Here is a 15,415-nt window from a genome sequence, read left to right as displayed (position 1 = left end):
AATGGAATATTATTCAGCACTAAAAAGAAAGGAGGTATGAAGCCATGAAAAGACAAGGAGGAAACTTAAATGCATATTATTACTAAGTGAAAGAAGCCAGTCTGAAAGGCCACATGCTTCTGATTCCAATTCTATGACATTCTGGAAAACAGGAAACTAAAGACAATAAAATGATCAGAGATTGACAGAGGTTGGAGGTAGGAGGATGAGAGGTAGATCACAGGGGACTTTTAGGGTAGTGAAAATACTCTGGATGATATTATAATGATGGATATGTGTCATTATACATTTCAAATCCATAGCATATACACCACCAGGAGTAAATCATAATCCAAACTATGGATTTGGGCTGACAATGGTGTGTCAATATAGTTTCATCAATTGTAACAAATACACTACTGTGGCAAAGGATATTGCTAATGGGGGAGGCTAAGCATGTGCAGGGGCAAGGGATATATGGGAAATCTTTGTACCTTTCCCTCACTTTTTCTGTGAATCTAAAACTGCTCTTAAAAATGCAAAACTTAATGATAAACAAACAAGTAAATAGAAATTAACCAACAGAGGTCACATTCAATAGTTTGCTGCAAACTTAAAAAAAAAACAAAAAAAAAACAAAAAAAACCCAGCCTGATAATACCAAGTATTTTTGAGAAGGTGGAGCAATTGTCTTAATACCGGTGAGAATTGTGACTGAACATCACTTTGTAAAACAATTTTTCAATATCTGTAAAGGTAAAGCTACATATTCTGTGAACCCTAAATTCCATCCCTAGGTATTAGGTAAAAACATGTGCTGTGTAATCTAAGATACATATTCATCATTGCTGATAGCAACATTGTTTATATTAAATTTCCTAACTAGAAGCCTTAAAAATAATCTATCAAAAGTAGAAAAAATAATTATGAAATCTAATGTACAGAGCAATGCAAATCAACCAATTACATTTATGTATTTCCACGAGATGGGAGAATTTCTTTAAAATATTGAGTTAAAATAATTGCCATAAAACAATATGGAGAATGCTTAATTCCCACTTACACAAATTTCAAAACAAGTTTATTATAATGCTTAGAGACATGCACATATTTGGTATACCTATAAAGCAAGGATATGATTACCATAAAAAGTCAAGAAAATGTTTACTCAAAGTGCAGGAAGGAGATTTTAATTCAAAAGGCAGTTGATGGCTGTGGGCAATCTGGCAAAATTCTGTTTACATAGGCATTTGTGTACAACATAGCAATTATATGTCATGTATTTTTTATTGTTCGTGTTTTGAATAGTTTTCTCTAATATATTGCCTCCCACGATGAAAATTTTGAAACAAATGAGATTAAGGGATCTCATTTCCCTACTGAAAGCCTTGCAATGACTTCAAATTTCACTTAGAGTTAAGCCCAAATTACTTGTAACAAGGTACAAGGACTTACCTTATATGGCCACTATTATCTGAACTCATCTCCTACTTCTTCTTCTCCCTTGCTCATTCTGCTGTCCACACACTGGCCTCCACCTAATCCCACGTTGGGGCTTTTTCACTTGTTTATTCCTCTGCCTGGGACATGATATCCAAAGATATCCACATGGATTCCCCACACTTGCTCTAGGTCTTTGCTGAAGCTTCACGTTCTCAGTGAACCACCTTTAAAATTGTAAAGTACCATATACCCTGATCCTCATTCCTGAAACCTCACGCCCTCTCCCTTTCTTTATATTTCTCCATATTTCTTATGGCCATTTAGCTCATTACAATTTTACATATCCATGTAGTCACTTTTTTTGTTTATTTTCATCATCTATGGAGAAACGTTAGCTACATAAGAGCAGGGGATTTCTATTAAATCAGCAAATCAATTAATTGAATGAATATTTATGTTACATAATTTTCTCATGACCTCAAAGGACTTTGCCTATGATGAATGTAAATTTGATGATCATCCTGCATTTACTTTCAAGCCTTCCAACCTCTGTTATTGTGTTTTTTTAAAAGAAGTGTTTTTACATAAGATTACTTTATAATCAAGTCCTTATTTTATTTATTAGAGTGTGGATTTAATTATTAGTATTCTGAATCCAGAGTTGCATTAAAAAAACAAGGTTTTATTATAAATAAGCCCCTGGTCCCTTGAGGAAAAAAAAATCTATCGTGGCATGATTATGTTACTACACCATAGAAATACCGCATCTTGGGGTTTACTAGACTAAAGATTCCAATAGACTGGTCTTCACCTAGTGAAGATTATATTCTCAATACTCAGTGAATGCCATATATGCAAAGAAAAATTATTAGTAACTTTTTATCTATAAGGAAATTTGGCAGATGTTGTCTGATGAAGGAAACTGACATTTTGGTAATTTTATAGTTGGCTGTCTATTCCAGATTTAATATGAACAAAAGAAAAAACAAGAATAAGAGGAAACCGGAAAGAAGAGGCAAAGATAGTTAAACACTGAAGAAAAAGACTTGAATGATGTATGGAGATATGCAAAAGTATGTCAAATTGTAAGATAGGACTGGGAGATATGAGAATTACATAATGTATAAGAGTTAAAGGTTAAGAGGAATGGAATAAATTGTGAACCAGGAAAAGTGAATTTAAAAAGGGTAACTTTTTGTTCATAGGCACGTTTGGGTAAAAATATTAGAGTTAGAAAAAAAAAGAAGTAGTTGAATCAGGGAGTAAACATTGGGTTGGGAGGAAAAAAAAATCTGTCACTTTCCTCCTTTTGGAGTGATATGTAAGAACAGCAACAATAGAAACAATAGTAGAAAAAATAGTAGAAAATTCCCCTAAGGGAATTGGTGAATTATAGACAGAAATCTGAAATCTGTGCTTTTGGAAAAAATAATATAAAAGACAAATGGACGAAAAATATCAGCAGAGAGAAATCATCTAAAAGTGGCAATTTTAAAATGCTGTCAAGATTAATGCCATACGGCTTGGGAAAGGTCTAATGTAAGATAAGGTGGGTAAACTTTGTCACTTGGAATGTGAATATATGGATAGCTGTGCCTGGAAGTGCTATTGGCTGATATGAAAGTGAGAAAGGTCAAAATAGATTTTACACATATATACACAGAAGATTGACATATGTATATATATTTTTTACCTATTGACTTTTGAGCCTTGAAAGAAAGCAAATATCCAGGAGATAATGATGAAAAAGTACCCAGATTACAATAGCCTAAAATATCAAAAGGCAATCCTCCCATTAAAAACATAAAGGAAAAATTTAATAAAAGTAAAAATAAATATACAAATAAGGAGCAAAACCTAATATGAAGACACATTTACAAAGTTCCTTGATGGGGATCCCTGGGTGGCGCAGCAGTTTAGCGCCTGCCTTTGGCCCAGGGCGCGATCCTGGAGACCCGGGATCGAATCCCATGTCGGGCTCCCGGTGCATGGAGCCTGCTTCTCCCTCTGCCTGTGTCTCTGCCTCTCTTTCTCTCTCTCTCTCTCTCTGTGTGACTATCATAAAAAGATAAAAAAATAAAAAATAAAAAGTTCCTTGATGGAAGCCATTACATTCTTCATATACGCATACTAGTAGAAAGATAATAGAACCTAGTACCTTAACTAACATAATTCCAAAAACCCCAAGTTAAATTTTAAAAAATTTAAGATGATTAAATTTAATGTTATTACAGAGTATAAAGGAGCAATGATAAATCAGTGTGAGACAGAAATGGTGGAAAATATTATTGATTTTCCTATGATTAATGTCCAAAGTTACATTATATCTTTTACTCTGTTTTGAAGAACAGCTAGAAATATAGTTTATCCATGTTCACCTTATTACAAAATTTATTTTAGAATACATTTACATATTAATAAAATGTCCTAATTTAAAATATTATGCATTACTGTGCATTACTATTATATATAAAAAAACAACAACCACTTTTTATCCCTTACTTATAGCTGTATAAGGAAACGTAATAGATGCCATAAAATAGAAAAAAATATGGCTCAGTGGTATAGAAGGAAAAAATGTGTTGTATATATATATATATATATATATATAAATTTATAACTCACTGAATGCTTAATAAGTCTCAGGAATGCAATGAAACATGTTACATTCTCTCATACAAACACAAACATTTCCATTAAAAGCAAAGTTGTAGGCATTAAAGTGATGATATTCTAAAGGAGAACAAAGATGCTTCCGAAAAGGGAAAAATTTCTATTAGCAGGAGGTTCTCCAAAAACTGATATCCTATAGTAACTTCCTTTAAAGTTTCCCCTCAAAGGAGAGGTAGGTTTTGGATAAATGGACAGAATGATATGGCATTCTATGTGGATGCAGTATTGTCAGTAAAAATCTAGAAATTGCCAAACAAGAGACACAGATGAAAAAAGGAGATCAGTTAGAGTATACTAAATGTGGGGGGTGGGAAGTAGCAGGAGAAAAGAAAAGCTAGGCTGCTTCACATTTGCCATATTCCATTATAATATATGAGGTCATGGAACTAAATTTCTTGATTTTTACTGATGTCATTGTGATCACTGCTATTATTTTGAAATCCATGTCCTGATGTAAAAAGTATTATCATTAATATTTTCATTACTAAAAGAAAAAATCAGGTGAAAATATATTTAATGCCCTTTATTCATTAATTATGCCTATACATATTTGTTAAATGTGTAATTATAATCAAAGATGAACATGTGTCATACTGCCCATCATGACTATTTCCTTACTTCATCCTTACAATTTTTGATAGTAGTAAAACCTATAGGTTTTCCATAAAAGAAAATGACTCTTATGAACATTCATAGTCAGGATTATTTCTGCCTATGATATACACTTTCTTCTAAAATAGCTTTGGTAGAAACAGCCTACGGAAACCCCCAACCCCCAATGAATCATGGCCTTGTATAATCCCTTCCTTTTCAGTGGGATCACAGCCATCATGACTTGCTGCAAGCCAACAGAATATGGCAAAGATGAAGGAATTTTGCAGATACAATTAAGGCCTCAAATCACTGGATTATGAGTTTCTCAAAAGAGGGATTATTCTAATTGGTATTTAATCAGGTTAAAACCCTTAAAAGAAGGACCAGTGTCTTCCTTGAAGTCAGAGACTCACTCTCTTCCTAGCCTCAAACAAGTGAGCCACTGTGAGTTCTATAGCCACAAGGAAATAAATTCTACCAGCCATGTGAGGGAGCTTGAAAAATGATTTTTTTTTTTTCCTAATGGAAAGACTAATGAAAATTCAGTCTGCCTGAAGCCTTTATTGCAGCTCCAAAATAAGACTATGAGCAGAGGATCCTGCTAACAAGATGCCCTCTTTGACCAAATTTTAGGCAGATTCTTTTCAACCCTCTTCTCAACTAGGCCTTGACCATAGACTTCCATGTCCATTTTTGCATCACTTAATTAATTTCAGCGAAAATCCTAAATCAGTTTATCAAGTTGCTCTTTTTTTTTTCTTTTTTTAGAGATAGTATGGGGGGAGGGGAGGAAAGGGGTTTGGAGGGCAGAGGAAGAGGGAGAGAGAATATTAAGCAGGCTCCACACTCACCGCAGAGCTTGATGTGGGGCTTGATCTCAAGACCCTGAGGACGTGACCTGAGCCACAATTAAGAGCCAGATGCTTAACCAACAGAGCCACCCAGGCATCCCAGAAAGACTCCTTACTCTTGATATCTGATCACCTTCAATATCTGATCAAATTTCTTATCCCTTGACCGTTAGGATCTGAGCACCCTAGCCTGCCTGCGGTTAAAACTCTGTCTAAAGTTGGTTTAGCCAGAATTCCTCCTTACCTGGATGTTTCCTTTGAGTAATTTCCCATCCACTGACCCCTACCCTGCTCCTTGGTATAAATCCCCACTTGCTCATGCTGCATTTGGAATTTGAGTCCAGTTCTACATTGAGTTATCTGTTTCCCTATTAAAACAGTCCAAGTAGAATCTGTTTTTACTTTTTTTCTTTTTAAGATTTTATTTATTTATTCATGAGAAACACACAGAGAGAGAGAAGCAGAGACATAGGCAGAGGGAGAAGTAGGCTCCCTGCAGGGAGCCTGGTGTGGGACTCGATCCCAGGATCAGGCCCTGAGCCCAAGGCAGGCACTCAATCGCTGAGTCACCCAGGTATCCCAGAATCTGTTTTTACTGCTTTAACCACTATCCAGCTCTGGTTTCTATTTAACACAGCTAAGCTTTGCCTGGACCCCTGACGCATAATTAGTGTGTTGTTTTCATCTGCCAAGTTTGTGGTAATTTGGTATATCACAAGAAAAAACTAATGCAGCAGCCAACATAGATTTTCTTTTCAGTAATGAAAATGAAAATGAAAATCCCATATCTGATCACAGACTCCCTCTTCCAGAACAAAAAAAAATGAGTACAGATCTGCATGGGAGGACCAAATAATGCTCTCTTAAGCTCATACCCACAGAACACTGATTTCCTCACATCTTTTGTGGATCATGGGGTTAAGTAGTGTTTTCCTTTCTGTTTGGTCTTAGGATCCTTTCAAAGTATCTGTAAATGAGTGAAAAAGTGTTAACAAAGTAAACAATTGTGTTGCAATCAAGAACATTTGTTTCACTAAAGATATTTTAATAATGTGGAAATGTGCCTATGGAAATTTGAGAATTGATTGAACAAATTTTGGGAGATAAATTTTAATATCTTTTCAATGAACATTGAAATTATTCATAAAATCTTTGTTTAGCCATTAAACAACAACAACAAAAGGATTTACATTGATAAAAGCTCAAGCTTTAATGGTGTTTTTTTGTCTGATCCGGTTTTACTGGAATGAACCATTGACAGTTAAATGTTTCTATGGAAGTATGTTAACTCCAAGTGTCAAGGGACCCTAGGAGAGTAGTGAATAATAAATAACAGCATTTCTTCTTTGTTAGCCTCTCACATCCATGCTTACTGAATATCATGCTGAGTATACAAAGAAAGTGTATATTTTTCTAAAACAGAAGCAAGATACTACAGAGCCAACTTCAATCTGACTTCAGAGGATCTCTTGCTGTGCCATCCAGACAATTAAATCACCACATTCCCTTGGTGAGTTACCTGGAACACAGCAGTGCCTAGAAAATTAAATTGAATATATCTTGTTTTTATCCATTTTATTAGAACCATTTCAATTGAGATTTTAGATGATTTTTAATGATTGTTTGCTTACTCTATTATATTTCATAAGGTGGACTTTTCCAATAATAGCATATAATAAATAAAATGAATAAATCTTAACTGGAACTATAATTAAATAACTGCATTGATAAAACACTGAAAATAAAACAGGTTTTTAATGGGCACAGAAGAAGGTAGCCCTATAACATTAATAGGCTGCTGTGACTTCACAATATGATGACATATTATGGCTATATGATCAATGACAAAATTAAACCAAACAAAAATACTGAAATATTACTCATGTATGATAAAATAGAAAGGAAGAGGTCAAACGTAGAAAACTTAACTCCAAGTATCGGAAAAGAAATCTTATATTTGCCACTAATGCCAGGTTCATGTTGATAAACATATAGTTGATAAAGAGCATCTTCCAAATGTGAAAGCTGTCTGCTATCCTTTTAAATTGGATAAACCAAATGAATTGTTATTCCAATAATAATGTAAAATCTCATTCACAGAATTATTATCTTAATAATGATGTAAAGTGGGTTATCAATTTTGCATTTAAACCATCCACGCTGCCTCATCTTTAATTCTTTCTAAATACAATTCAAAGAAAATAACATGCTTTGTGGGATGCGTGGGTGACTCAGTTGGTTAAAGTTTTGCCATGGGCTAAGGTCATGACCTCAGGGTCCTGGGATTGAGGCTGGCAGCCAGCTCCCTGCCCAGTGAGGAGTCCACTTCTCCCTCTTTCTCTCTCTCTCTGCTCCTCCTCTCCCCCTGTTCATGCTGGCATGCTCTCTCTCCTTCAAATAAATAAATACATTTTTTAAAAAAGAGAAAATAATGGTGCTTTAGTTCATTTGAAAAACTAGAAAGACTAATATAATGTAATTATTTTTGTTATTTAAGAGATTATTTTTTATAATAAAGACATCTCTTTTCTATTCTTATATTTACCATGTATAGATTATTCTGCTATATATGCTATATATTATAGGTGGTTTAATTGATATACTAAATGTGACTTCATAATATCTCAGTTGGAGTTACATTTTCATGAAAGTCTGTTAAATACCTGCCAATTTTCACAAAGTTTGCTTAGAAAACTCTAATATTCTTAGAATATTCATATTAACAAGTTAAAGTGTTAACTTCAATTGTTGCTCTGGTCTGAGTGTTTGTGTATCCTCAAAATTCATATGGTTGAAAACCAAATTTCTAAGGTGATGGTATTAGGAGGTGGAGCCTTTGGGAAGTAATTAGCTCATGGAGAAGCAGCCCTCATGAATAGGAATAGTGTTCTAAAAGAGTTATGAGCTATTTGCTTCCCCTCTGCTCCCTGCTGTGTAGGATCCATCAGGAAGTCAGTAGTCTGCCATCCAAAAGGGAATCGTCACCAGAATTCAATCATGCTGGCACCCCAACCTCAGACTTCCTGGCTCCAGAACTCTGAGAAGTAAATTTCTGTTGTTTATAAGCCACCGGAGGTGTGGTATTTTGTTAAAGTAGCCCTAAGACACTAAGACAATTGTCTACCTGAACATTTCATGATTTTCATGTTTCAGTTATGTTAAAGGATGATAACTGTGACAGACGGTATTTTCCAAGAAAGATCACAACATTATCTCCTATCAGACATGCTTATCTGTAGTATGGCATTGGCACTATCTCATTAAAAGACGGCTTCTAAATCCCTTTTAGCCTGGTAGGACTTGTAACTGCATTGACCAATAGAATACAACAGAAGGGATACTGTGCCAATTCCATAGGTCAACATTAACTAATCCAAAATCTTCTATAGCTTGCCACTTGGAAGCTATTCAGTTTTATGAAGTGCAGTTACCCTAGCACCACCATGCTGTGGAAATTTTCAAGTTCAGGCTTATGGAGGGTGAGCTACCATGTAGAGAGAGAGGAGATAGTGCAGAGACAGAGACAAATGGAGAAACCAGTATCATCAAGGTGCCAGACACTTGAGTAAAGAAAGCCATCTTGAAAGTGAAACCTCTATCCCTAACCATTTCAACCAACTCCATATCAATAAAAAATAAACCACTTAGGGATCCCTGGGTGGCTCAGTGTTTTAGCGCCTGCCTTTGGCCTAGGGCATGATCCTGGAGTCCCAGGATCAAGTCCCACATTGGGATGCCTACATGGAGCCTGCCTCTTCCTCTGCCTGTGTCTCTGCCCCTCTCTCTCTGTGTCTCATGAGTAAAAAAAAAAAAAAAAAAAAAAAAAAAAAAAAAAAAAAATCTTAAAAAATAATAAGTAAATAAGCCACTTAAATGAACTCTTCCAGAATCTCTGCCATAACAATTTGGGCAAAATGAAATTATTTTTACTCCATTATATTTCTGTGTGGTTTGTTATTAATTTCTTGTGCAGTGCTTGCTAACTAGAAGCAGGATGCTGCCATTGCAAGACAGCAAGAGGAACCCTTTGTAAGGGAAGATTGGAAGAGCGGTGAGAAAATGATACTAAGACTAGATAAAGTTGATTGTACTCTGTATTGTGGAAAGTTTAGTGAAACTGGTGTCTGTAATAACATCAAAAATAGATACTGTTTTTAATCAGCTGGAAGACCCACAGAAGATATCCAGGCAGGAAGCTGAATGTGCCAACTGGCTCCTTTAATAAAGCTATAAAAAGCCTGAATCGTTTGGAGAGGCCCTGGAGGATGAAATGACATGAGAGGAGAGAGATCAAGTCCAGGGAGCCCCAAGAAATCTGACGTGTAAGCAAAAGGCTATCTTGAAAATAAAACATCCAGTTTTAGTAGCCCTGACACACACCACATCTGACACAAATCATCCAACTACTTATCTTCCAAATCCCTACGCCTTAAAATATGAGCCAAATAAATTGTTATTTTAAGCCACTAATTTTGGAGTGGTTTTGTTATAAAGCAATGAATAACTGGAGCCTAATGACGGATTTCCCTATGTGACTATAATTTAAATAAATTACTCCATTAATTTTTTTAATTATAGAAAATAAGTTAAAATACTGGTTCTAAATGTGCCATTCAAGGTCATAGAAATTTCTGAACTATAAATAGGATCTAAATTTAACAGCTGGATAATTGGATTTTATTTTATTTTTATTTTTTTAAGATTTTATGTATTTATTCATGAAAGACAGAGAGAGAGGAGAGAGAGTGAGTGAAAGAGTCAGAGACATAGGCAGAGGGAGAAGCAGGCTCCATGCAGGGAGCCCGACATGGGACTCGATCCCGGGTCTCCAGGATCAGGCCTTGGGCTGAAGGCGGTGCTAAACCGCTGAGCCACCCAGGCTGCCCCTGGATAATTGGATTTTAGAATTGTATTTTCTTGATGGTATATTACTATATGTAAGAATTAGTTTTTCTTAGAATATTATTTTCTTTGTTTATGTTTTCCTTGATTTAAGGGAAACCAAATCAAATATGAAATCTAACAGTTGACATAGCCAAAAATGATCATGAGTACCTGTATTTATGTCTGCATATGTTTTCTCTCAGTTCTTTGAATATAATAAGCCATTGGCAACTATATTTTGTTGATAAGAAGTTTGTTTTCAGACTATTTACCATTCCTTTGTAGCCAATTTTTCTTTTCTCTCTCTGATACCTGTAAGGGTTATTTTTTTCTTTACTATGTTCTCCAGTATCACTATGTGGTCTAGGATTAACTGCATTTATCCTTTCTAGAAGTCTGTGTGTAGTTTCAATCTGCAGGCTAAGATAATTTTCAATTAAGAAATATTTTTAGGCATTTTTACTTAGATAAGCTTTTCCTCCACTGTGCTCTCATATTAGATATGGTTGAGTCCTAAGAATATTCTCTGTAACTCTCAATTTCTCTTGATAATTTTTAATTACTTTGTCATTCTGTGCTGCATTCCAGGTGAACTACTCAGTATACCTTCCTCTTCAAAAATCTTTCTTTGTGTTCAGTATGAAGATTATGGTGCTGTAGGAAGTTTTATTTTTATATCAGTTATTGTATATTAATACCCACAAACTATAATTTGATTTTAACATCCATCAGTTCTTATATGAGTCTGCCTTGGTTTTATAATTTCTAAATGATTTTAGAAATGTTAGGTTTTTCCATTTTCTCTTTTATTATCTTCAATGTACTTTAAAGTCATTTTGAAATTGCCCTAATGTTTGCATTTTATTTAATTGTTTCTATTTTGTTGTTGTTGATTTTGCTGATCATTAAAAAAAATTTTTTTAGTGTTAGCTTTCCTCACATACTTGGAATATTTGCACAAGACTCACATGAGAACTACCCCCCCTCACCCTGCTCCATACCTCTTCTCCCATCTTTGTCCATTGGTTTTACATTTGCCCCTATCTGGATTCCCAGACCCTATTCTGGAATCAGGAATTATATACCAACTCTCATTCTGTAATGACTCAGGGCTCTAGATCTAGCTACTCAATTAATGAGTAGATATGGTATACGATGATTTCTTCACTTTATTCCTTCTATCAAGCAGCTTTATTAAAAAAAAAAACAGCTCTTAGAAATGGCTACAGCTTTTTTAGTCTCCTTTCTTACAGAAATAAGGAATCTTATTGCAACCTTCATTTTCATGTTGAGTGACTGGTTCTTGTCCTACACCTCAGTTTTGCCATTCAATATTTTACACCATAGGAGTTGAAATATGATGCCTCTGCTTATTTAAAATCCTTAATACCAGCATACTCATGGGATTAGCAACAATTTGTGAAAATATAGGTATATATATATATATATATATAAAATATATAAATATATAAAATATATTTATAATAGAATAGAATATACATAAATATTTAAATATATAAAATATAGGTAGATATATAAATATATATTTTAAATATATAAAACATATATATATATATTTATTTTAGTTTTGTCATGTTTGGAAGAAAAGGGGAAGCTTGGAGTATTCACAAAGTTATCTTGACCAGAAATCTCCTAAATCTCATTGCTGCTTATGTTCACCATAAGTTCCCCATCCTCACCTAGACAGCAAAGCCTTGACTCTAAACATCAGGTGACATTTATTTTTCCAGATATCTATATGCTATAAAGGATCTTTCCTTAAGGAATGCATAAAGACAATAAAAATATTCACTAAAAAGGAAAGCATTTAAACCCAGTTATTGAAATACGTAAAGTTCACTGTATAAATAGATAAAATAAATCATAATGATTAAATATACTTTAATAACAACTTCTCTTTCTTCCTTATTCAGAAACAAGGGATAGATGTACACTAGTTGAACTAGTGCGCTTTGGACTCTAGGCATTTTGTCTACATTTGATCCTTTGTGTATCTCTGGTTTCCTTGACATATGTTTTGCATTGAGTCTTTCATCATTAATCACAGATAGTCATTATTCTTTTCCTTCTTAATGATGGTAATTGCTATATAGTATTTCTCTCTTTTTCTTTCTAACCAGATTTCTGGAAGTGTATTTCTCTTGGTGAGTGTGTGTTTCTGCTCTGCTTAGGATACGGAAAAGGCTTATTAGACTAACTCTGGTGGGGAAAATAAAAAGTTGACATGTGTTTTCATCTGAGGAGTGATTTCCAGTGACAAAACAATGTAAACACCATGAATCTTTCCACACAACACAGTTCCACTCACCATCACTAGTTTATTCTGCATTACCATTTAGTTCCTTCATGGCAATGTATCTTAGGTATGCAGTGTTAAATACTGAGAATAAATAATGAAAGACATTATTTTTACATTTAAAGAGTTGCAGTCTAAGAGTTGCAAAGAGAAAAATTTTCAATAGATTAATTTTGTTTGTTCCGTGCAGGTTAGAATGAAAGAAGAGAATGTGAGCAACGGACAGATCAGGTGGGGGAAACCTGTAATGGTAAAATGACGTAAGAAGGGTCTATAACACAATGATGGCATAAGAATGAAAAGAGCAAACAAGAAACAGAGTATGAAGGAGTCGGCCTACTGGGAGAAAAGACCTGGGAAACACAAGAGAGAGGAGTAAAATATGATAATCATAATAACAAGAACAACAACAGGTTATATTGCTCAGTACTGACAAATATTTCAAGCAGAGAAGAATGAAACAGTGTTAGTGCCAGAGAGAGCATGGAGTAAGAGCAATTTTAATGAGAAAAATTGAGTTCTAGGAGTTCCAAGTTTGATGTGACTATATGCTCTTCTAAAGAAGAAGCCTTCAGCCATGATTTTTAAAGGCAGTAAGACAAGGGGGAGTAGGGTCTTGAAGAACACTCAAGGAACAGAATAAAATGAGAAACAGAGTGCAATTTATCTTAGATTTAGTTACTTTCTTCCAATCCACTTAAGTTCTGGGGACTCAGATGGAATTTTACATTTTCTTTATTAATTCAGCAATAAAGTAATGAAGAAATGTCTTATTACTTTTAAAAAATTTTTACATCTTCCTTAATATGAATATTTATGTTTTAATTGTGTTGCCTAATTGCCAAATGGTGTCTCTACACAGCATCAGATCCCTATAGGAAAAGCCACTACAGAAAGCTAAAAATTCCACTGCTTCTTTCTGTAAATGCATTCCCATTTTCAGCTGTAATTTAATTCAAAAGAGAAGTTATCATTTTAGATATGCAGAAGTGTAAAGTATGCCTGAATCTATAATGGCCTCTGGAATTATCTCTTTGGAATATCTTAAAGTACTTTGAAATACACAGTGACTTAATAAAACTGTAACAGTTTTCCTGGATTTTTTTTTTTTTTTCAAGCAACAAAGTTCCATAAAGAGAAGAGTTATGGAGCTCACATAGTGTCATTTGTGTCCCTTTCCACCTTGGCACAATAGCCTACTTTGTAGAGGGTTCCATAGAGAATTCTATAACACTGGGTGGCGCTATATACTAACAGAAAAAAAATTATTTAGCATGAATATAGGTTTTTCTAGCTTCCGTTCATTTTTGCACTCTTGATATCAAGTATTGGTAGATATTATTTTGCTGGCCATTCTGATATTCCACTCACACCAATGTGTGGTGCAAATTGGCCTATTAGCAAAGAAATGTCAACCATGTTGATCCAACTAGGTAACATTTCATGAGAAAGCGTTATGACAAACTGAAAGAAAGTAAAAACATTTGATAAAGAATCATTTTTCCCTCATGTTGTTGACTGAGGATATTTGTTGTAGGAAAACATTAAACAAATCACAAATTTGCATAGCCAGTGAATTTCAAACTAGCTCCACATTTTCTACAACTTGGTTTTTAAACCAATGATGTAGTAATTCATCAAATGCAATATTGAAGTTATTTAATTCACTCACTTAGATGTCCCAGAGTCATTAAGACAAATAAATTGAGCCATTCTTTTGGGAAGTTGGATACCAAGGCATTTACATTCAAGAGATAAATATGAGAGTTTTCTGTTAAGGTTTTTAACAGAACAATTTTTTTTTTTTTTTTTTTTTTTTTTTTTTTAATTTACTTATGATAGTCACAGAGAGAGAGAGAGAGAGGCAGAGACACAGGCAGAGGGAGAAGCAGGCTCCATGCACTGGGAGCCCGATGTGGGATTCGATCCCGGGTCTCCAGGATCGCGCCCTGGGCCAAAGGCAGGCGCTAAACCGCTGCGCCGCCCAGGGATCCCCAACAGAACAATTAAATACATTTTTGAGGGCAAATTTTTTCATTCTTCTCTTACGATGTATAACTAGGATGCATTTTTTAAGTTTTCAGATAAAGAATTGTATTAGCATGTGACTGTCCTCTCTTGCCAGCACCCTCCCACATCTACCATTTATACTCCATAACTAGGGATAAAAGTTGGTATACCCGTCCAATTCTTTTTATGCGCATGAAGTACATTTTTATACATATATATGTATTTCCTATTTTACATTAATAGGATCATACAATGCATATGGTTTGACAACTTGCTTCTTCAATTAAGAACAGACCCTAAACATCTGTGTCAACTTAATTAAAGGTGTAATTATTTATATTTAAAGTCGTGTGATATTCTATAGCATGGATGTCATAAATTCTTTGACCATTTTTCTAATTGAATTGTTAGAGTGTTTTCCTTTATTACAAATAATGTTGCAATAAACATCCTTTTACACATATTTCTGTGCATATGTTTATTTCTATTAGATGGATTATAAAAGTAGAATTGCTGAGGTGAAAGGAATGCACTTTCTTAAATTATCTAATTTTGCATTCTGATTGTACTAGAAGTGTAGCTTGTAGGAATCCCAACCCCAGTTCTTGGCAAAAAATGAGCAGTATGATCTATCACTTTCTTCTTTCCTTCCTTTCTTTCTTTC

General features: G+C 34.4%; 1 long non-coding RNA gene across 2 annotated transcripts in view; it reads right to left on the bottom strand.

The window, feature by feature from the left end:
• Nucleotides 1-6,763: 6,763 nt before the first annotated feature.
• The window catches only part of LOC125752361 (uncharacterized), a 187,783-nt gene continuing 179,131 nt past the window's right edge, over nt 6,764-15,415 (bottom strand). For both annotated transcript variants that reach the window (XR_007401720.1, XR_007401719.1), the window contains one exon: nt 6,764-7,076. This is a non-coding gene — a long non-coding RNA (uncharacterized LOC125752361). The remainder of the gene's footprint in view (nt 7,077-15,415) is intronic.

This window comes from Canis lupus, chromosome 13, assembly GCF_003254725.2.
Source record: "Canis lupus dingo isolate Sandy chromosome 13, ASM325472v2, whole genome shotgun sequence".
In the NCBI taxonomy this organism is placed as follows: Eukaryota; Metazoa; Chordata; class Mammalia; order Carnivora; family Canidae; genus Canis; species Canis lupus.
The sequence above is the reverse complement of the archived record's forward strand: the minus strand, read 5'-3'. Positions and strand labels throughout refer to the sequence as shown.